A 6,030-nucleotide genomic window follows, 5' to 3' on the forward strand; every position below is an offset into this window, starting at 1 on the left:
GCAGGTTGCTAAATACATATAATTCAATTGTCCTCCTATAAGCCAACAAAGAGAATGTAAATTTCTGGACTTGTTTCGTATGGAAATGTTCAAAAAAGCTTAGAGAATAGTACCAAGAATTACACCACCACCACCACCCCCAACACCACAGGTGCCTACTTTAAACAATGATCACATCAACTCATGGCCAATCTGGTTTAATCCCCACCCACAGCTTCCCCTCTACTTTGGATAATAATGAAACATATCCCAGACATATCCTTGCATCCACTATCATTTCAGTATGTGTCTCTAAAAGATAATGACTTTTTTTTTTATTTTTTTTACATTGATTTATTTTTGGTAGACAGAGAGAGACAGAACACAAGTGAGAGAGGGGCAGAGAGAGAGGGAGACACAGAATGCGAAGCAGGCTCCAGGCTCTGAGCTGTCAGCCCAGAGCCCGATGCGGGGCTCGAACTCACAGATCGCGAGATCATGACCTGAGCCGAAGTCAGACGCTTAACTGACTGAGCCACCCAGGCGCCCCAGATAATGACTCTTTTTAAATATAACTACATACTGTTACCACACCTAATAATTAACAATAATTTCTTAATACTAAATATGTAGTGTTCAAATTTCCCTGATTATTTCATAAATATTAATGTATTAAAATCTGGACCTAAATAAGGTCCAATCATTGCTATTAATCTCAGGTTTCCTTGTCACTTCTCTTCTTTTGTTCCCTACAACTTATTCATTGAAAAAAAAAACAAGTTGTGTGTCCCAAGGACTTCCCCAAAGCCTTGATTTTGCTGGCTGCATCTCCATAGTATCATTTCATTTGTTTCCCTGTTTTCTGTGTTTCCAGTAACTGGCAATGAGAGCTAGAGGCTTGATGCAATTCAGGTTCAAGTTCAATTTTTTTAAAAAATATTTATTGATTTTTGAGAGAGACAGCACAAGCAGGGGAGGGGCAGAGAGAGAGGGACACACAGAATCTGAAGCAGGCTCCAGGCTCCGAGCTGTCAGCACGGGGCTGACATTGGGCTCAAACTTGTGAACTGTGAGATCATGACCTGAGCCGAAGTCAGACGCTTAACTGACTGGGCCACCCAGGAGCCCCTCAAGTTCAATTTTTTAGCAAGAATACTTAATAGGTAGTGTTGTGAACTTTCACTGAGAGAAACCTAATGTCTGGCTGTCTCTCTGTGATGTTAGCAGCCACCAATAATCTTTACTTAGGTCCTGGGATTCATGACAAAATGGTGATGTTCTACTGATCACTCATTCTTCATTTATTAACCGGAATAATCCCCAGAAAAGAAACTTCCTCTCCTCAACTACATGGTTACTTTCAGGTACAGTGGGATCCTTAGCATACTCCAAAGAAAACTCATGAGTTTTGGGGGTTTGTTTCTTTTTTTTTAACTATCATTATGCACTCATGGACTTAAACAAAGTTGATGTGACTGAGTATACTGCAGTTATACTTACGATACTCAAAATGTCTCCTCTTTGGCCAGCCAGAGCCCATCCAATTAAGCACCTTCGTTGTTCTGCCACACCCTATTCATGTTTGATAACTTCTTTGCAGAGATTTCAAGTGCCCAGGTCTGAATCATCTTTAACCATAAGCCGCTTTCCATATTCAACTCATTTCCTTCTTATTCTATATTTCTACTAAATTGAAAATCCCTAATTCTTCATTATAAATCAGCTGTGTTATACACTCTGAATATTATGATTGAACACAGACCCAGAAATTATCAATTATAGCACTATGTCTCACTGAAGTCTACTTTCAGCATTCCATTAAATGCAAAAAAAAACCCAAAAAAAACAAAAAAACAAAACAAAAGCTTCCGAACCTATTCTCTGCTGGCATTCTGGCTCTGGCATATTTTTTCATGTTCTATTCCAAAATTTGGGTATGGTTTTTTAAAATGCACAATGAAATTTCACTGTTTTTTTTTTCTTTGATGAATTGATAAAATCATCAAGTATGGGGAAATGGTCAAACTCTTAGAAGTTGAATTATTCTGTACCATAATTCAGACTTTTGGAAATCCTCATACCTCATCCTTAACATTAAAATTCATGATGCTGTGACTATTTGACGTACTTAATGTATTTGCTATGCTATGCCCCCTTAAAATCATAGAAATGGCATTATCAGTAGTAAAGAGATATTTACCTTACTTTACTAAAAAAATTAAACATTTAAAGCCCTGTCACACTACAGCACCAGCACTCATCACTGTGGAAAAGCAGTATCCTATACTTATTGGCCATTTCTTCATAAAACACTGAAAAGTCATGGCTTTGGTGGTCAAAAATCACTTACATCCGCAATTTTTACTACTTTCTTTGATACTAAATCACAATCAGAAATTACATTACTGAATGCCAATTCTCCTTGAAAAAAGCAGGTATGAACTGATATCCTGGTGCAATTTCTTTTCTTCGCAGTTTAAGTGCACCCTTTCCCTGCGGCCAACGTTGCTGGGCTTCGATCACAGGAACCAATGCAACTTTTCCAGGCAACACTGGCTTTAAAACTAAAACAAAGACCACCAACCACCATCACCAACAACAACAACAAAACAAAATAACAACAAAAATCCTCTGCCCCAGTATGGATTTCTCAGTGATAAAACAGTAACACATCTCTATGAAGTGCTGGTATGTTCTCTGAACATCAGTGCTTTCATCCAACTGAAAAACAAAAAATTCTGCTAGCATGCACACATGACAGTAATTGCTTTTCCAGATGGTATGCCTTTGATAAGGGATTTTTGCCAAAAGCTCATTTTACTTTCTCTCCAAGCATAATATTTGCCATTAACTTTGAAACTGGTTTTACAAGCTTCTCACTAGTAGTGTGAGTTGACCTGTTTTTTGCTATGAGAAGGGTAACTGTGAATAATACTTACTGGTGTGGTCTTCTCCGTCTTTAGCAACAACATTAATCTCACACTGAGAAGCATTATTTTATAAAATTTATACACATTTCACTTTTCATCACAAGTCTAAAAAGTAGTATTTCTAAGGCAGAAATATTAATTCAATTCCCCAGGGTGGCATGGAAGGAGAAGAGCCAAAGCCTGTGCTCTTTCCATCATCCCACAGAGAGAAATGTAGCAAGGGAACACCTATTCCCTCAATATACCTTGTTGACAATTGTTTTCAAATGTTTGAGTCCAAACATTTTTTAAAGGTACCATTTTAACTTAATGTAAACTGTAATCTAAGACATAACCTTATAAATGTTCTAGGGCCATAATTCAGGTACTGATTTTATTTTGCTTTGATCCAATCTCAAAACCTAAAGCACCCCCCCCTCAAAAAATTTACAAAAAAATATTGTCGAAATGTATTATATAAAACTTCTGTGAAATTTTTGTTTGTGAAATTTTCACTTTTCTTCATTTTCAAAGGGGAAAATAAAAAATATTAATAAAGGATATTGTGTGAAAGCTTGGAAATAAATGAGTGGGGAGATACAAGAAATTGATGAATTAGAGATATCCTAATTTAAGGAATTAGGCAAATAAATTTGGCTATGTTGCACTTTCACAAGTAGAACCATAGTTAGCAACCACAACCAATTCATTAGCAGATCCAATTGATCAGAACTTCCTATTCCCTAATCTTAACTTCTGTTGAGATCTGAGCATAGTACTATACTGCTCAGAAAGGACTTCTAGAATTTGATTTTATGTGCTCATCTTCTGACTGTTTTTAAATGGTTTTCAAATGAGTGTATTTAGCTTCTCTAGCCCCAACAGTAAACCTTTGTAGTGAAAAATGCCTTCAACTTCGTTTATAAGGAAGTTATAAATAATTTATATTCTTCCCCATTATCTAGAATCATTCTTTGCAAAGCTTGGACATTCGACTAATGTTGTTAAAAAATAAGAGAAATGTTCTGGAAACAAGACAAATTATATATTTAATCATCATTATTATTTGATTCAAAATGACACACAAAAAAATTTGGAGAAGTACAAGATATCTACTAGCTGCCAGAACAGTTCTAAAACTTCTCATCAAAGCAATCTCTTTTTCATCTATTTGATTCAAGGTAACTTTTCTTCGACAAACATTGTTCAGTTACACCAGCCCCTTTAGAAGATAGTCATTTATTTTAACTGACGCAGTCAGGATTTTCCAATGTCATGGATTCTTATTATTTTAGAACTTACTGCTTTACATATTCTTCTTCCAAAACAGAACAAAATTAAATTAATAATCCTAATAATAAGTGATACATTTTTCTCAGATCTTTTTCTCTGTATTCGAGCAAGATTAATTTACAAATCTCTATAATATATACAGAGAACTACCAACTTTGACCTGCCCCCTAAAATAATAATTTTCCATACTTCTTGCCTATTTGGAAACACATAATTAGAAAAAAACTTTTTCTTGTTTTTAAATAAATACCTAACTATATTCAGTTTACAATTTATATGTATTTTAGAAAAATAGATAGCACTATGTTTTTTGTTGACACTACATTTACATTCATTGTTTTGAACTGGCATTTGTAGTCTTTAAAGTGGGATCCACCCCATGACTTGGAAGTGTCACTTGATTCTTTAATTACATATCTCCCTTTTCTGGTCCAAGTGAAACTGACCTATCAGATCCCAAAGGTCCTACAGAGACAGCCCATGTAAAAGTGATACCTCTTGGTGAATAGAAAACCCTTAATAATAAGTTTAGGAGACCAAGAACAAAAAGGTTTCCAAATCAAACCAAAGGACAATCACTAAGATCTCATGTATCATGTGAGCAGACTCTGTCAGAATGCTTAATTCATCTGCCTATCCCAGAGGGTCATACATAAAATAATTACTAAATTGACATTTTTAATAAATAATAAATAATAATTTAATAAATAATAAAATTAAAACTATTAGCTAACCTAGTTTACTCAGTCTCAATCTGCACCCAGTATATTCCTTATAATTGACATGCTTTACTAATTATAAAGATTATCTCCCTTTTAAATCCGCATCTTTTCTGTTTTGGGGGCAAGAGGGTAGGGAAGGATGAATTCTTCCATAAAAGCTAAGCATTCTAATACAAAAACTTTTAAACTTATGAAATCTGTATATAGAAACCAATATTACAAAATGACTTCCAAGGAGTCAGATTAAAGTAAAATTGTGCCTCAAATACCTTAGAAAAAGTAGAAATTCTAAATGTTGGGGTCTTCATTTGGAACCAAAATTTTCTACTGCATGATCTTGCTGATGGTCCTTGATTTTATCATCAGAGTCGGTTCCAGTTACATTTCCACTAATAAGGACAGATCTACAGTAGAAGAAAGAAGATACACTTAGTCTACTGAAAACATTACAGATTTAGATTCTATTACATATCACTGATTCCCTGTAAGCACACGAAAATTCTTACACAGATGCTTTATTCAAGAAATGCCAATTCTCATCCTTGTCCCTACTACAGATTTTAAAAATTGAAATTAAAGATTAAAAGCTCACTAATTAATTAATTAATTAATTAATTAATAAGAGATCATTAGTTACTAGCTTTAAAAAGGTTCAGATCCCCAATGAAGATATGTAGCAAACTGGGCTTTGCATCAGTATTCCGAGGAGACCGCGACTCTCAACTCTTAGCTTACTCTCATCAGAATTGCTGACGTTACCCCAGCAGCAGTGGCTTCAGCACCCAGTTTTAGGTAAAGTGGAACAGTAGGAGGGAATGGGATTCCTCGCAGAAGATACCTCAATGCAATGGCTCCTTACCGGATCACTGTCACTGGGACAGGACAAACTTGATTTTTTCTAAACTAATGATAGTATTATATCTTCCCATTTTTATCTCAAAGCTAATTCCTAACGGTGGGGGGCTTTGCAGATTATCAGAGGATGCATAAGAAATGTGAAACCTGCTGGCTTTCATTACTTAAAGCTTAACTGGTTTAGGCTTTACCACTCAGGGTTAAGTTTTTCACTAAATTTAATATTCCCTTTAGATCACAAAGACACAGTGGATTAGGTCCAGAGATGATCA

At 35.3% G+C, this 6,030-nt stretch overlaps 1 protein-coding gene across 6 annotated transcripts in view; it reads right to left on the reverse strand.

The window, feature by feature from the left end:
• Window positions 1-5,503, reverse strand: part of NCOA1 (nuclear receptor coactivator 1) — a 187,304-nt gene extending 181,801 nt beyond the window's left edge. For 3 of the 6 annotated variants that reach the window (XM_030311532.1, XM_030311533.2, XM_030311535.1), the window contains exon 1: window positions 5,173-5,503. The gene's annotated coding sequence lies outside the window, so the exon portion shown is untranslated. The remainder of the gene's footprint in view (window positions 1-5,172) is intronic. The other 3 variants (XM_030311530.1, XM_030311531.1, XM_030311529.1) reach the window with 1 other exon arrangement.
• Between the last annotated feature and the right edge of the window lie 527 nt (window positions 5,504-6,030).

Source organism: Lynx canadensis, chromosome A3, assembly GCF_007474595.2.
Source record: "Lynx canadensis isolate LIC74 chromosome A3, mLynCan4.pri.v2, whole genome shotgun sequence".
Lineage (NCBI taxonomy): Eukaryota > Metazoa > Chordata > Mammalia > Carnivora > Felidae > Lynx > Lynx canadensis.